Source organism: Rhinoderma darwinii, chromosome 1 (assembly GCF_050947455.1).
Source record: "Rhinoderma darwinii isolate aRhiDar2 chromosome 1, aRhiDar2.hap1, whole genome shotgun sequence".
Classification (NCBI taxonomy): domain Eukaryota; kingdom Metazoa; phylum Chordata; class Amphibia; order Anura; family Rhinodermatidae; genus Rhinoderma; species Rhinoderma darwinii.
This window is the reverse complement of record NC_134687.1, coordinates 615648808-615664978: the sequence shown is the minus strand read 5'-3', so window position 1 is coordinate 615664978 and position 16171 is coordinate 615648808. Positions and strand designations below refer to the sequence as shown.

General features: G+C 43.8%; 1 protein-coding gene across 6 annotated transcripts in view; it reads left to right on the top strand.

The window, feature by feature from the left end:
* Positions 1-225: 225 nt before the first annotated feature.
* ZFR (zinc finger RNA binding protein) overlaps positions 226-16171 on the top strand; it is a 62829-nt gene continuing 46883 nt past the window's right edge. For 5 of the 6 annotated variants that reach the window (XM_075841639.1, XM_075841628.1, XM_075841618.1 and 2 more), the window contains exon 1: positions 289-378. The gene's annotated coding sequence lies outside the window, so the exon portion shown is untranslated. Of the gene's footprint in view, positions 379-16171 lie in introns of all 6 variants that reach the window. The other variant, XM_075841609.1, reaches the window with a different exon arrangement.

Genomic DNA, 16171 nt, shown 5'->3' with positions numbered 1-16171 from the left:
ATAGAGGAACTGCATCAAAAAACTAAACTGTCCCTCTAATAGGGTTTTTAAATAGGGTTTTCATATAAGGCCTGCAGAACTTTCTTCGAGAATATTCCCCACAGTCACACCACGTGATACTAGGCCGGCTACGCGCTGACGCCATTGGTTGGCAATAGAAGACGGGCAAACGCATTTCCTTCACTACTTCATCCTCCCTTTCCTAACGTCTTTGCCAGTCACAATATGGCCGCCGTCGTCTTCCGTTACCTTTACGCACTGCCGCTTCGGTGTCGTCACGTAGTTCCCTCCCATTTCAGGTTAGTGCGTCGACTCCAGTATAGACGTCAGTTCCTGTAGCAGAGAAGGCCGGAGAAGGACGCGGGTGAGAACGGACAGGTGTGTAAACGTATATAAATGGCGTTTAGGTCGTAGTTGTGGATTTTGCTGCGTCATGGGTCGTCGTGTAGGCCTGTAGTAGTTATGGCGGCACGATGCGGCCTACTCCGTAACGTGACTGTCTAGCGTGGTCGTCGATGGGGGTGTGGTAATGCCTCTGCAGAGGCCGCGGTGTCTTTCCTCAGCGGTCGGTCGCATTCCAGGATTCATGTGGGCTGGCGGCGGCCACGGTTGGAAAAGAAAGTCCCTCACATATCCCATGTTTATCACTAATACTCTAATCGTCCCGTATGATGGAGGAAGTAATTCCCCGATTTCCTCACATACCGTGTCTATCTCTGTTCACTCCATGCTCCATATATTGGGGAGAGAGAACTATAGAAATGTAACCGGAACATTCCCACATGTATCTATGGGAGACGTTAACCGCCAATGATCGTCCTTGCAATAGTATCAGGCTCTATTCACACTAGCATCATGGTTTCTAACGGATTCGTTATTGAATAGATACTGGCGCATCCTTAACTTATAATGGGGTATGTTCTGCTATTTGACGGACTGGCAATAACGCTGGTGTGAACAGCACCTAATAGTTTAGTGTTAGGCTGTGTTTGCAATGTACGTTTAATGTATAAGCTGGGAAATCTGCCAGTGTATGTTATGTATCTAGACCCACGTTCATCCGGTGGAGTCCAGGGGGACGTTTTTTGGCGCGGTATACTTTTTTTTTCTTTTGCTTTATAGAATAGTGTAGTCAACTCCACCAGTCTATCCAGAGGCGTCCGTTATAAATATGTAGATTGCGATGTATGTCTCTTTTTTTTTTTTTTTTAACATGGTAGCCTACTAGCAATGGATACCAGTATATGACGTGCAATAAACGTATACATTGTGGGCGGTTTTAATAGATTTTTCATGACGTATATCTTAAATCCGAGAATCTAAAAAATGATCACGTAGCCACAGGATAGGTGATGGCGTTCTGATTGCCGGACACCCTGATCGCTCGGCACTAGTACTAAGTACTGCAAGGTGGGAATAGCCCTTTCGAAAAGACATAAATGTATCTAGCCTCCGTTCCTTTGCGGCTCGTCTTTCAGCTCCCGACCTCAGTCGAGCGAGCGGGGCAGATCTGGTGAGTGATGTTACCAGCTGTGCCCGTCCATTCACAAGACTGCTGACGAAGTACAAGCCATAGTACAGTATGGTGGCGCCTCCGGCTATTGCTTCCCCCGTTTTGTGATTGGAAGTGGCCGTCAAGGTCACACCGACGTCGATCACCATCACCACCGACGTGATCGCGCTAGCGTTTTTTTCCTTTTTGTCGGATGATATTGCTTTTCACCCATGACCTTGTACACAAAGTACCTCACGCTGGACTGTCGTTCTTAAAATGAGAAAATTGATTGAAACGTATGGCACGTTAGGTAGGATCAGTCCGATCACCCTTCACAACTGTACCCTCAAAAAAATAAAATAAAACATAGTAATGATGAAAACCACTTTTAGGGCACTGTTGGTGCACCAGGCAAGTACAACCATTCCGTACAAATCCGAAAGAAAAGAAGCATACGGGGTACAGCAGTGGCCCTATATCAACCCCATTATGGCTCTGTACGAAAGTGGTGTAATAAGGCCTTGTGCATGAGCTTTTAGTGCTTGTTTAAAGGGGTTCCAATACAAAACAAGAAAACACCGCACCAGAATAACTTGCAAAAATAGGATTGCAAAGCCCAGCAGGACTGGATCCAACCGTCGTCCACAATGTAAAACCAGACAGAAGTAGGTGGCACATCCAAAACGGAGCTATCTATTCACCCATGTGACGTTTCAGCTCCTCCCAGCCTTTCTCAAGCATAATACAATGCAGAAAGTGGCCAATATATAAAGGGCAAACACGATTAACATTTAGTACAAAAAAAGTGTTATACAAAGATAAAATTAGTATACGTTACATCAGTCTAGCACGCAGCCCATATACCATCTACAAAGTTGTGCAATCAAAAAGATAAGGATATTCCTTGTGATCTGTTAAGGACAGTGTAAACTATCAAACTCCTGTGTATAAATGTCCAAACATTGTTACTATAATAACCCGCTGAAGCCCAATCAGCAGTGCTATTAGATGGCATAGAAACAATGCGCGTGCATTGCAACTATTCTCTATCCTTAATGCATATGAATAACGAAGTCTGTGGAATATGCCGCGTCGGGTGATGTAGCTACGAGGCACCGTAGGCAGATCAACACTGCAGTTACGCGAATCGCGCACGTCCCACTGAAGTGCTTCTGTGTTGTGCGCGTGATTTTCGCGCACCCATTGACTTCAATGGGTGCGTGATGTGCGAAAAACGCAGAAATATAGGACCTGTCGTGAGTTTTAAGCAACGGACTCGCGCTGCGCAAAAATCACTGACAGTCTGCACTGCCCCATAGACTAGCATAAGTCCGTGCGACGCACGTGAAAATCACGCGCGTTGCATGGACTTATTACACGTTTGTCTAAATAAGCCCTAAGACAGCACATAGCGATCTAAAAGGATCCCTATGCGCTGAGGAAACGATTGGCGAAGAGTGCATGTCGCTGATTGGTCAGCGTCATACACTCCCCTGTACAACGCCCACTTGGTCTAAAGTAAAAACACGCCCACTTGGGCATTAAGCAACTCATTAGCATAAATTTAAAATCGCTAATAAAGTGGTGAAAATAGTTTTTTTTAAATAAAAAACATTACTGTCACCTACATTATAGCGCCGATATCTTTATGTAGGAGACAGGGCACTTATAATGTGGTGACAGAGACTCTTTAAGTAGTAATATAAAAAAAAACTATACATTTGGTATCAACAAAATCGTATTGAGCCGCAGAATAAAGTAAGTTGTCGTTTGTGCCGCACCGTGAAAGCCGTAAAAACAAAAATCATTGTGGGAAACAGTTTTTTCCCGATTTCAGCCCGCAATGAGCTGTAGTTTTTAACGGTACCATATTTTGGTACATACAATCTTTTGATCAATTTATATAAAAAAAAAATAATTTTCTACTGCTAAGTTGAACAAAGGACATTGATTTGAGAGTTTTAAATGTTTTTTTTTTTCACGGTTCACCGTACGCGTTAACGCTATATTGTGATCATTCAGGCTTTTACGGACGTGGCGAAGCCAATTTTGTTTTACTTTTATTTTTTACATTACTTTAGAGGAAAAAAATGGGATAAAAGTTTTTTTTTTTTTTTGTTTTTTTTTTAAACGTAACATTTATTTCACTATTTTATTTTTTTTCTTACACGTTTCATTAGTCCCTCTAGGTGACTTGTACTGATCATACTAATGTATTGCAGTATATTGTCATTTTTACAGGCTTCTGTTCCTGGCTGTTAGTCCTTTGTGTCAGCTGTAAAACATAGCTGACACCTGCTGAGTATGGAGCATGCTCCATACATCGCCCCCTGCACTATGACGTACCTGACCCGTCATTTTGCGAGATGGTTAAAGGCGTTGTCCAGGCACGGGACGGTATTTCATACTGATGGCCTATCCACAGGATGTCATCAGTACATGATCAGTGGGGGTCTGACGCCCGGACCCCACACCGAGCAGCTGCCTCCGGGCACCAGTTGTTATGCAGTATTCGGTGACGGAAGCAGGTGGCTCCGTACATTGCATAGCGGCCGTGCTGCGCGTCCACTATACTGTGACCGGAGCCATCTGCTTCCGGCACAGGCAGCTGATCGGTGCGGGGTCCAGGTGTCGCATCCGCAACCAATAATATACTGATCTATCCTGTGGATAAGGTCATCAGTATAAAAAACAGTCCCGTGCCCGGACAACTCCTTTAACACACCGGTACGTCCTGCATTGAAGTGCTTTAAGGCACCAGGGCGTACTAGTGCATCCTGGCTAAAAACTGTCACCCTGTCAAAGGACAAGGTGACAGAACTGTGCTATCAACTGTTTATGACAGTTGATTGGCACAGTAAGACGGCAGGGGACCATTCACAGCGGTCTGCTGCCGGGGATCGCTGTGATTGGTCAGTCAAAGCAGACTGACCAATCACAGCTCCATGACGTGTGTATGTGATGACGCTGGCTCAGAAGCCGAGCCAGCGCGATCACCGCCGGTAATCAGCTGTCCGACTCTCCTCTGCAACGGCCAGGACCGGAGCAAGGCTCCGAGCCGGCCGATTAACTCCTTCAATGCATCGATCAACGCGATCGATGCATCGAAGTGTCTTGTAGCCAGTCGGCAACCACGATAGTTGCCACGGGCGCGGGTGTCAGCTGTTTGTCCCAGCTGACACCGTGCCCTAACGGCCAGGACCGGAGCTAGGCTCCGATCTGGCCGATTAACCCCTTAGATCGCACCCTATGGTTGCTAATGACCACAATCGGCACCCGCGGGTCTTCCGATGGTTGCTATGGCAACCGTAGCCTAAGGGTATGTGCACACGATAGCAGGCATTTACGTGTGAAAAGACAGACTGTTTTCAAGAGAAAACAGCTGCCTCGTTTCACACGTAAATGCTCCTCGTATTATGCGAGGCGTCTGTGACGCTCGTATATCTTGAGCTGCTCTTCATTGAGTTCAATGAAGAACGGCTCAAATTACGTTGCAAAGAAGTGCCCTGCACTTCTTTGCCGAGGCAATCAATTTACTGTCAAACGACGACGCGTAAATTACAGGTCGTCTGCACAGTACGTCGGCAAACCCATTCAAATGAATGGGCAGATGTTTGCCGACGTATTGTAGCCCTATTTTCAGGCGTAAATTGAGGCATAATACGCCTTGTTTACGCCTGAAAATAGGTCGTGTGAACCCAGCCTGACAATTGCTTCCTAGTACGTAAGCCTATTAGGCCCCGCCGGGAGGCGAAGCCTAATAGGCTTGCTGTCAGTGAATAGCTGACAGCTCTAATACACTGCACTATGTAGGTAGTGCAGTGTATTAGAATAGCGATCAGGGCTTCATGTCTTCAAGTTCCCTAGTGGGACACAAAAAAAGTTAAAACAAGTTAATAAAAATAAGTCATGTTAAAAAACACTAACAGCCTTTTTTCCTATAATAAGTCTTTTATTATAGGAAAAAACATTTTAAAAAAAGTACACATGTGGTATCCCCGTGTCCGTAACGACCCGAACTATAAAACTATCATGCTATTTTACCCGTATGGTGAACACCGTAAAAAAAATAAAATAAAAAACTATTCCAGAATCGCTGTTTGTTAGTCACAACCCCTCGCAAAACAGAATAAAAAAAGGGATCTAAAATTGCATGTACCCCAAAATTATACCATTAAAAACTGCAGCCCGTCCCGCAAAAAACAAGCCCTCCCGCAGCTTTTTTGACGGAAAAATAAAAAAGTTATCGCTCTCAGAATCTGGTGACACAAAAAATTCATTATTTGAAACAAGTGATTTTATCGTGTAGACGCTGCAAAGCATAAGAGAAACTATATACATATTGTATCACCGTAATCGTACTGACCCACAGAATAAAGTAAAATTGTCATTCATAGCGCATGGCAAACGCCGTAAAAAATAATAATAATAAAACACATCAGAATGGTGTATGCGAAAATCACCAAAATAGGTCTCACATGCGCCTTTCACTCCTAAGCCCTGTCATATATCCAGGCAAATGATAAATGCCTTGAGGGCTGTAGTTTACCAAATGGGGTCACTTCTCAGGGTTTTACACTCTACTCTGGTACCTAAGGGAGCTCTGCAAATGTGACATGGCGTCCGTACACCAGTCCAGCAAAATCTGTGCTCTAAAAGCCACATGGCACTCCTTCTATTTTGAGCTCTGCCATGTGCCCAAACAGCAGTTTTGGGCCACACATGGGGTATTGCCATACTCGGGAGAAATTGGGTAACAAATGATGTGGTGTTTTTTCTCCTATTACCCCTTGTGGAAAAAAAAATTGGGCGCAAAACTACATATTTTTGGGGAAAAAATATTTTTTTATTTTCACTGCCTCATTCTAATATAATCTATGAAACACTTGTGGGATCCAAATGCTCAGTACACCCCTAGATGATTACCCTGAGGGGTAAAGTTTCCAAAATGGAGTCACTTCTCAGGGGTTCTGCAAATGCGACATGGCGCCCAAAAAACAATCAACCAAAATCTACATGCCAAGTAGCACTCCTTCCATTCTGAGCCCTGTGGTGTATCCAAGCAGCAGTTTATGACCACATGTGGGGTATTACCGTACTCGGGAGAAATTGCTTTACAATTGTTGGGGCGCTTTTTCTCCTTTTATTCCTTGTGAAAATGAAAAAAATGCAACATTTTAGTGGATAGAATGTAGATTTTCATTTTCACTGCATAATCCCAATAATTCAGCAAAAAAACTGTGGGGTCAAAATGCTCACTATACCGCTAGATAAATTCCACGAGGGGTGTAGTTTCCCAAATGGGGTCACTTTTGCCATATTTGCACTATTTTGGCCCCTCAGGGGCTTTGCAAATGTGACATGGGGCCGCAAACCATTCCAGCAAAACTTGAGCTCCAAAAGTCAAATGGTGGTCCGTCCTTTCTAACTTCCGCCATGTGTCCCAACAGCAGTTTATTACCACATATGGGGAATTGCTGTGCTAAGAAGAGTTTGCTTTTCAAATATTGGGGTGTTTTTTTTCTCCTTTTATCTGTTGTAAAAATGAAAAAATCTGAGCTAAAACTACATTTTATTAGAAAAAATTTAGATTTTCAATATCACGGCATAATTCCCATAAATTCAGCAAAAACCGTGTAAGGTCAAAATGCTAACTATACCCCTAAAAAAATTCCTTGAGGGGTGGTTTCCAAAATGGGGTCACTTTTGGGGAGTTTCCACTGTTCTGGTCCCTCCAGGGAGTTGCAAACACGACATGGCACCGAAAACCATTCCAGCAAAATCCGTGCTCCAAAATCTAAATGGCCCTCGTTCCCTTCTGAGCCCTGCTGTGGGTCCAAACAGCAGTTTATTACCACATATGGGGTATTGCCGTAATCGGGAGACATTGCTTTACAAATGTTGGGGTGCTTTTTCTCCTTTATTCCTTGTAAAAACTAAAACATTGTATGTTTTTCATGTCGTAGATTTTTCATTTTCACAGACAAGTTCCAATAAATTTAGCAAAAAACCTGTGGGCTAAAAATGCTAACTATACCCCTAGAAAAATTCCTTGAGGGGTGTAGTTTCCAAAATGGGGTCACTTTTGAGGGGTTTCTACTGTTTTGGCACCACAAGACCTCTTCAAACTTGACATGGTGCCTAAAATATATTCTAATAAAATAGAGGCCCCAAAATCCACTAGGTGCTCCTTTGCTTCTTAGGCTTGTGTTTCAGTCCAGTAGCACGCTAGAGCCACATGTGGGGTATTTCTAAAAACTGCAGAATCTGGGCAATAAATATTGAGTTGCGTTTCTCTCGTAAAACCTTCTGTGTTACAGAAAAAACTGTTACAAATGAATTTCGTAAAAAAAAAAATGAAATCTGTAAATTTCACCTCTACTTTGCTTTATTTCCTGTGAAATGCCTAAAGGGTTAAAATACTTTCTGAATGCTGTTTTGAATACTTTGATGGGTGCAGTTTTTAAAATGGGGTGATTTATGGGGACTTTCTAATATATAAGGCCCCCAAAGCCACTTCAGATCTGAACTGGTCCCTGAAAAGTAGCCTTTTGAAATTTTCTAGAAAATGTCAGAAATTGCTGCTAAAGTTCAAAGCCTTGTGACGTCCTAGAAAAATAAAAGGATGTTCAAAAAACGATGTAGACATATGGGAAATGTTAACTAGTAAATATTTTGTGTGGTATTACGATCTGTTTTACAAGCAGATACATTACAATTTAGAAAAATGCTGATTTTTGCAAATTTTCTCAAAATTTTGGTGTTTTTTTACAAATAAATATTGAATTTAACGACCAAATTTTTCCAGTATCATAAAGTGCAACATGTCACGAGAAAACAGTCTCAGAATCGCTTGGATAGGCAAAAGCGTTCTGGAGTTACCAAATAAAGTAACACATGTCAGATTTGCAAAAATCGGCTGTGTCCACAAGGCCAAAACAGGCTTAGACACTAAGGGGTTAAGTGATCATATCTGATCGGCTTAGTTTCTGTGTTATCAAACCCCTGTATGTGAAAAAGCAAGGAGCCTCTACAGAAGAAACACTGATAAAACTCTTTGCATCTCTACGGAAGTAAATAAAACTTGAAAATATCCATGTTTGTTGCCAGTATTCACAACTGTTATACCTGTGTAAACAAAGCTGAAATCCTATCTACCAACAGAAGGGACACACAAGCTTGTCTATTGCTCCCTTTTATTAGCCGGTTTTGCATGGATTTAGGCCTCATGCACACGAACGTATTTTTTTTTCCTCTCGTAAATATGGGTCCTTTGGCACAAGGAAATTTTCAAGTATTCCACCTGTATTTACAGACCCGTTTTCTCTGCATTAATCGGCAGCCCCTTTTCTCTATCAGTGAAGGGGCAGCCCTTTCGGGCAGAGTTTCCGCAGCGATTGAAAGTAAAAGAAGTTGTTACGTACCGTTGTCTTGGTGACGCGTCCCTCTTTTGACATCCAGTCCGACCTCCCTGGATGACGCAGCAGTCCATGTGACCGCTGCAGCGGTCACATGGGATGAAACGTCATCCCGGGAGGCCGGACTGGAGGAAGAAGCAGGTAAGTTAAAGGGAATGTGTTTTTGTTTTTTTTTACAGTTAAACAATTAGTATTTGAGTGATTAGACATTGTTTTAATTTTTTCACAAGTCAGGAAATATTATAAATTAGATTCTAATTTATAACATTTCCATGTGCTTGTCACTAGAGGGAGCAATTCCCAAAATTGCAGCATGGTCACTGTGGTAAAGTAACCTCATTGATGTATGCTGCAAATTTGGGGTAGACACACTCTCCTCTAGTGTCCTCACACAATCCCCCCTCCCTTCTTCTGGCTAGTGCCAGGAGAAGGAGGGGTTTGAATCTTCAATCCTCCTTCACTGTGTGCCGCCATTTTCTGAGCGACTGCACAGTGTAGGAGGATTAGATACAGGTCTCAGCAGACAGTATCACACGAGCATAATACACACATCACATACACGAACATAAATTAACTGCTCCTGCCGCTTCCGCTGGTCTACGCTCCTTGTGCCTTCGCTTTGTTGAACATATGGCCGGAAGCCGCGGCCGGAAGTCGTCCTCTTACTGTCTGGCAGCGGCTTCCGGTTCACATGAAAATGGCGCCGATTTAGCACTACGAACGAGCTTCGTTTTGGTCTGTGAATGGAACGGCTCCCGTTCGCATTCTCTATGGGGTTGTATGTGCCGCATTCTATCTCTGTATGTGTCGTTAATCGACACATGCAGAGATGAAGAAAAAAAAATGGCAGCCCCCATAGAGAAGTAAATAAAATTGTTATTTTATATTTTATTAAAACCAATATAATAAAAAAAAAAAATCATCACACCTTCCCCTTAAGGGTATGTGCACACGAGAACTGGCTTTTACGTCTGAAATTAGACTGTTTTCAGGAGAAAACAGCTGCGTCGTTTCAGACGTAAAAGCTCCTCCTCGCATTATGCGAGGCGTCTTTGACGGCCGATCATTTGAGCTACTCTTCATTGACTTCAATGAGGAACGGCTCAAATTACGTTTCAAAGAAGTGTCCTGCATATAATGTATATAAGTGTCCTGCACTTCTTTGACGAGGCAGTCATTTTACGCATTGTCGTTTGACAGCTGTCAAACGACGACGCGTAAATGACAGGTTGTCTGCACAGTACGTCAGCAAACCCATTCAAATGAATGGGCAGATGTTTGCCGACGTATTGTAGCCCTATTTTCAGATGTAAAACGAGGCATAATACGCCTCGTTTACGCCTGCAAAGAGGTCGTGTGAACCCAGGCTAACTTTTAATACTATTAACTCCAGTGATAGCCACTGTCCCGGGTTCTGAAAATTACTGCCGATAAGTTAACTCTTTCCGCACCCTGGACAGTGACTGTCCCCTGACGTCGCCTAGCAACGCTCCCATAATTACGGGTGCACACACGTAGCCACCCGTAATAACGGGAGCCCCATAGACTTCTATGGGCCTGCCCGTGCCGTTATTACAGCCTGAAATAGGACATGTTCCATATTTTTCAACAGCACGGGCACCTTCTCGTAAGCATCCAGGAAGGTAATAGTCTATGGGCCCGTAACTACGGTCTGTAATTAGGAGTGTTTTTACGTTCTTACGTTCGTGTGCATGAGGCCTTAGATTGGGTAGTGTTTTTCAGTGGGTTAAGGAGATAAGCATTGCGATTTTTCTGTTTCGTCAAAACCTTGGCACATTGAATAAAATGGGAGAATCCATTTGCGTCTTATTCTTAAAGGCCCTTTACACGTTGTCCTGTGCAGAGGGTGTATTCACACATGCAGGTTTTATGATTCTTGGCTTTAAAAACGTTAAGTGGATTCAAATAAAAATCGTATTTGTCTTTTAGAACTATTCCTTTTTTTTTTCTCCCTTCATGATCCACGACCGCTTCGAAAACTGCATTAAAAAATCTGAACAAAATCTGCTCGTGTGAATATACCCAAACGGGCCAAACGCTCGTTCATCGGCTGATAAAATCTTTCATGCGGCCCAATAAAATGGTCGCCCTGTGTAAACAGGGAGATGTGCTGCTTACATGTTGCAAAGGCATGGAAATGAACAAATTAATGATTGATAATTTCGATACTAGCGATCATTGCTTCGTTTGACGGGAGCAGAGGAGCGTGGCTTGTTTTAGAAGTGGCCAACACCAGCGTAGATCTGCCTGTGTAACACCACTTATGAGTGGCCTTACACAATACATTAAAGTTGATAATAGACTATTTTAACAATCATATGGCCGCCATTTAAATTCGCCAAAAGCGAATCTCGAACCTGGCTAATCCACTTGCCTGCGGATTTCATTGTGGAAACTCTGCAGTGTATATTAGTAGCAGCAGACTGGATGAGATTTGAACAAAAAAAACATAAATTGACCTGCAGTGCATTTATTTTATTTTTTTTATCTGCAGCATGTTGATTTATTATTCAGAATCGCTGCTCTTTTGTTGCAGGTTTTCGTCATTGAGTTCAATAGGGAGGTAAAATTCGCAACAAAGAGCGATGTGCTGAAAATTTTGCGGCGGAAACGGTGCAATTCTACCGCAATTGATTAAAAAAAATCTTATGCTGTCACCTGGCCATAATCCTAGCGACGTGATCCTCTATTCTGGGCGCATCCCGGCCTCCTTGGTTGGCACTTCAGCCCATGTGACCGCTGCAGCTAATCAAAGGCTGCAGCGGTCACATGGTCTACAGCATCATCCCAGGAGGCCGGCTGCACTCAGAACAGAGGGATGCTTTGCCGTGACTATGGCCAGGGGTAAGGATAAGGATTTTGGTTTTTTTAAGATTGTTGCTGCAGGATTTCCGCAGCCAATATGCCACCTGAAAAACTGCACCACGATTTGGTGCTGGTTTTTGGGAGGAATTCACTGCAGTTTCCAGGACAGATACTTTGTACTTTTGCGCAGCGTATCTGCCCAGTGTGTTCCTACCCTTAGGGTGTTTTTTGGGAAAACGCTGCAGGTTTTTCATGTAGATTTTTAAACCAAGCCAGAAGTGGATTCAAGAGGAATCTGAAATATAAAGGAAGGACTTGTATTTCTCTTTCCTGCTGGATCCACTTCTTTGGCTCAGAACACTGCAGTATCAATCGGTGCTTGTTTGCTTCATTTGAATGGAGCAATGATCTGAAGGTATTGGGGCGAATGATGATGGTTAAGGGTAGGAACACACACAAGGTATTCAGTGAGGATACACTGCGTTAAAGGGGTTTTCCCACAGGATATGTCATAAATGTCAGATAGATGCGGGTCCCACCTATCTCCAGAATGGGGCCCCCTAAACCCCATTCAGCCGCTCTGTGTTGCGGCTGAATGAGGTAAATTCCGAGAATGAAAAATGTTATATGGTCGTGAAATACGTAAACCGCATAACTCGCGGAGCTACGCTTTTTATGTAAGTCTCACAGAACTTAATGGTAGTTACGGAAACCGCATAGCTCGCATGCTATGCTGCTTCTGTAACTGCCATTCACTACTATTGGAGTTACAGAAACAGCGCAGCTCAGTGAGTTACGCTGTTAACGTAACTCACGACCATATAACGTTTTTCATGGTCGGAAAACACCTCATTCAGCCGCAACACAGAGCGGGCTGAACGGGGTTTAGGGGGCCCCATTCAGGAGATAGGTGGGACCCGCATCTATCTGACATTTATGACATATCCTGTGGATGTCATGTCTCTTGTGGGAAAACCCCTTTAAGCTGCGCAGCGTATCCACCCTGAACACTGCAGGGAATGCTTTCCAGAAAATGGTACCACATTGTGATGCGTTTTTCCAGTGGAATTTCCACTTCAGAGCGTCGCCGGAAAAAACCCAAAACCTTCATACTTACCCACTCCCTCTTCTCAGCGCGTAGTCCGGCCTCCTGGTATGATGTTGCAGGCCATGCGACGCTGCAGCCTGTGATTGGCTGCAGCGGTCACATGGCCCTTAACGTGTGGGAAAATGCCAGTTCGTATCAGGCTTTGTTCTTCTAGTAAACTCTGAAGCCAGCCCACTTTTCCCGACATGTTTGTATGTGTTGGAAAATGTGCCACAAGGGCATTATAAATGTCATTTGTATTAAACACCATGTTTTTCAATGTATTAACTTAAAGGAACAGTGTCATCACCCAAAAAAAATTTCATATGTTCAAGATGTTAGTGCTTTATTAAAAACGTTTATATTTATTTGTGTGTTTGTGTTTTACTTTTTCTTATTTTTACACTTTTTCTTCCCTATGGGGGCTGCCATTTTTTGTTCTATTTCTGTGTGTGTCGATTAACGACACATACAGACATGGAATACGGCAGCCACAGTCCCGTAGGGACTGCGAACGGCTCCCGTCCCATTGACTGCAGTGTACGGCGTCTGTGTGGGAACTGCGCATGCGCCGCTCCCACACAGTCCTATTCGAAATTGGCGCCGTCCGGCGCCATTTTCCTGTGGACCGGAAGTCGCGGCCGGACAGTAATATTACTACTTCCGGTCGCGGCTTCCGGATTTGTGCACTTGCACCAGCGGCAGCAAACGGAGCGGACGGGCCGGAGGGAGCCGCGGCGGCAGGAGCAGGTAAGAGATTTCAATGTATGTTCGTGTTTGTGTGTGTTTACTACTGTATGTAAACCTACTACACTGTGGGTTAGCTCAAAAAATGGTGACACACAGTGTAGGAGGTTACATTGTTCAAACCCCTCGTTTATCCCGGCACTAGCCAGGATAAAGGAGGGGGGAATGCTGAGAGCTCACTAGAGCGAGGGCTTTTAACCCAATGTTGCAATGCTGCAATTTTGGGAACAGCTCCATCTAGTGACCAAAAATGGGTAGTATTATAAATTAGAAATAATTTATAATATTTCCTGGACTCGTGCAAAAAAATAAAAAAAATTTGAACAATGTTTAATCACCCACACACTAAATGTTTAATTTTTTTTAAAAAAACATGTTTTTCTGGCAACACATTCCCTTTACGGTTACTGGAGTAAATATATTGATAAATCTGCCCCAACCGCCTTCAAGCCACATTCACATCTTGTTTTTGGCCTACATTCAGCGTATATGCAAAGCTCCCGACGTGTAAGTTAAACATAGGCTGTGACAGATGCCTACGGTCTTGTTCACACAGTGCAGATTTGCTGCAGTTTTTGCATGTATTTTTAAAGGGAATGTGTTGCCAGAAAAACATGTTTTTTTTTTTTTAAAAATTAAACATTTAGTGTGTGGGTGATTAAACATTGTTCAAATTTTTTTTATTTTTTTCACGAGTCAGGAAATAGTCAGGAAATATTATAAATTAATTCTAATTTATAATACTACCCATTTTTGGTCACTAGATGGAGCTATTCCCAAAATTGCAGCATTGCAACATTGGGTTAAAAGCCCTCGCTCTAGTGAGCTCTCAGCATCCCCCCCTCCTTTATCCTGGCTAGTGCCGGGATAAACGAGGGGTTTGAACGGTGTAACCTCCTACACTGTGTGTCGCCATTTTTTGAGCTAACACACAGTGTAGTAGGTTTACATACAGTAGTAAACACACACAAACACGAACATACATTGAAATCTCTTACCTGCTCCTGCCGCCGCGGCTCCCTCTGGCCCGTCCGCTCCGTCTGCTGCCGCTGGTCCAAGTGCACAAGTCCGGAAGCCGCGACCGGAAGTAGTAATATTACTGTCCGGCCGCGACTTCCGGTCCACAGGAAAATGGCGCCGGACGGCGCCAATTTCGAATTGGACTGTGTGGGAGCGGCGCATGCGCAGTTCCCACACAGACGGCGTACACGGAAGTCAATGGGACGGGAGCCGTTCACAGTCCCTATGGGACTGTGGCTGCCGTATTCCATGTCTGTATGTGTCGTTAATCGACACAGACAGAAATGGAACAAAAAATGGCAGCCCCCATAGGGAAGAAAAAGTGTACAAATAAGAAAAAGTAAAACACAAACACACAAATAAATATAAACGTTTTTAATAAAGCACTAACATCTTGAACATATGAAATTTTTTTTGGGTGATGACACTGTTCCTTTAAGCCAGAAACTGAACCTTGAGGGTATGTTCACACGGCAAACGAAAAACGCCAGTAAAATACGGAGCTGTTTTCAAGGGAAAATAGCCCCTGATTTTAAGCCGGTTTTTTACGGCCACTTTTGGAGCTGTTTTTCTATTGATACAATGAAAAACGGCTCAAGAAATTACATGCACTTTTTTTTTTTTTTTACGCGCCGTTGTTACAAACTGCTGCATTAAAAACCGCTCCGTGGGAAGAAACGCTGTTTTTCCCATTGAAATCAATTGGCAGATGTTTGGAGGCGTTCAGCCTACGTATCTAGCCGTTTTTCGGGGCGTTTACGGCTCAAAAAACGGCTGAAAATAAGCTGTGTGAACATACCCAAAGAGACGTTCATATATAAAGCAAGGTCTGCTCTCCCGAATCCAATTCTGGTTTTGGCTTAAAAAATGCATGCAAAATTTGCAGCAAATCTGCACTGTGTGAATAAGCCCCATGCACACAACCGTAAAAATCGTTCGTAATGGCGGACCGCGATTAAGGTTCGCAATTACGGACGCATTTACTTCTATTGTTCACGGACACCTTCTTGTTTATGGGAAGGTGTACGGGCCGTAGAAGTGTACCGTGCTTGTTCGAGCTCTCGTACTTTGTATGGGTGCATGGGCCCAGAATGCGGCTGTCTACGGCAGACCGTGCCCCGCAATAGCGGCCAGTGATTACGGGTACAGCCGTGTGCATGGGGCCTAACCGTGACATCCATCACTATAGACCAGTGTTTCCCAGACTTTCTGAAGCCGGGACCCACTTTTGGCCGAGATTTTTGTTTGTGACACCCCACCACTCTACTTGGCCCCATTTCGTCTGACGTATGTCTACGTCATTCGTAGTTAGATGTTGGAACTTCATTCGAAAAATAAGTCCCTGCAACATTGAAAACGACAATTGTGGGGGATGGGGCGGGCTCAAGGTATCCTGCTGCTGTGCGTCGCTCAGGCCCGACTGGTGAGTGATGTGGCCACCAGAGGCGTAGCTAGGGGTTTAGCACATCTGACTTGGCCCCAACCCAGTGGGCCCCCCCACACAGTTTAATGGCCCCACACAGTATATTGCCCCTACGGTTGTCCTCACACAGGATAATGCTCCACAGCTGCCCCCCA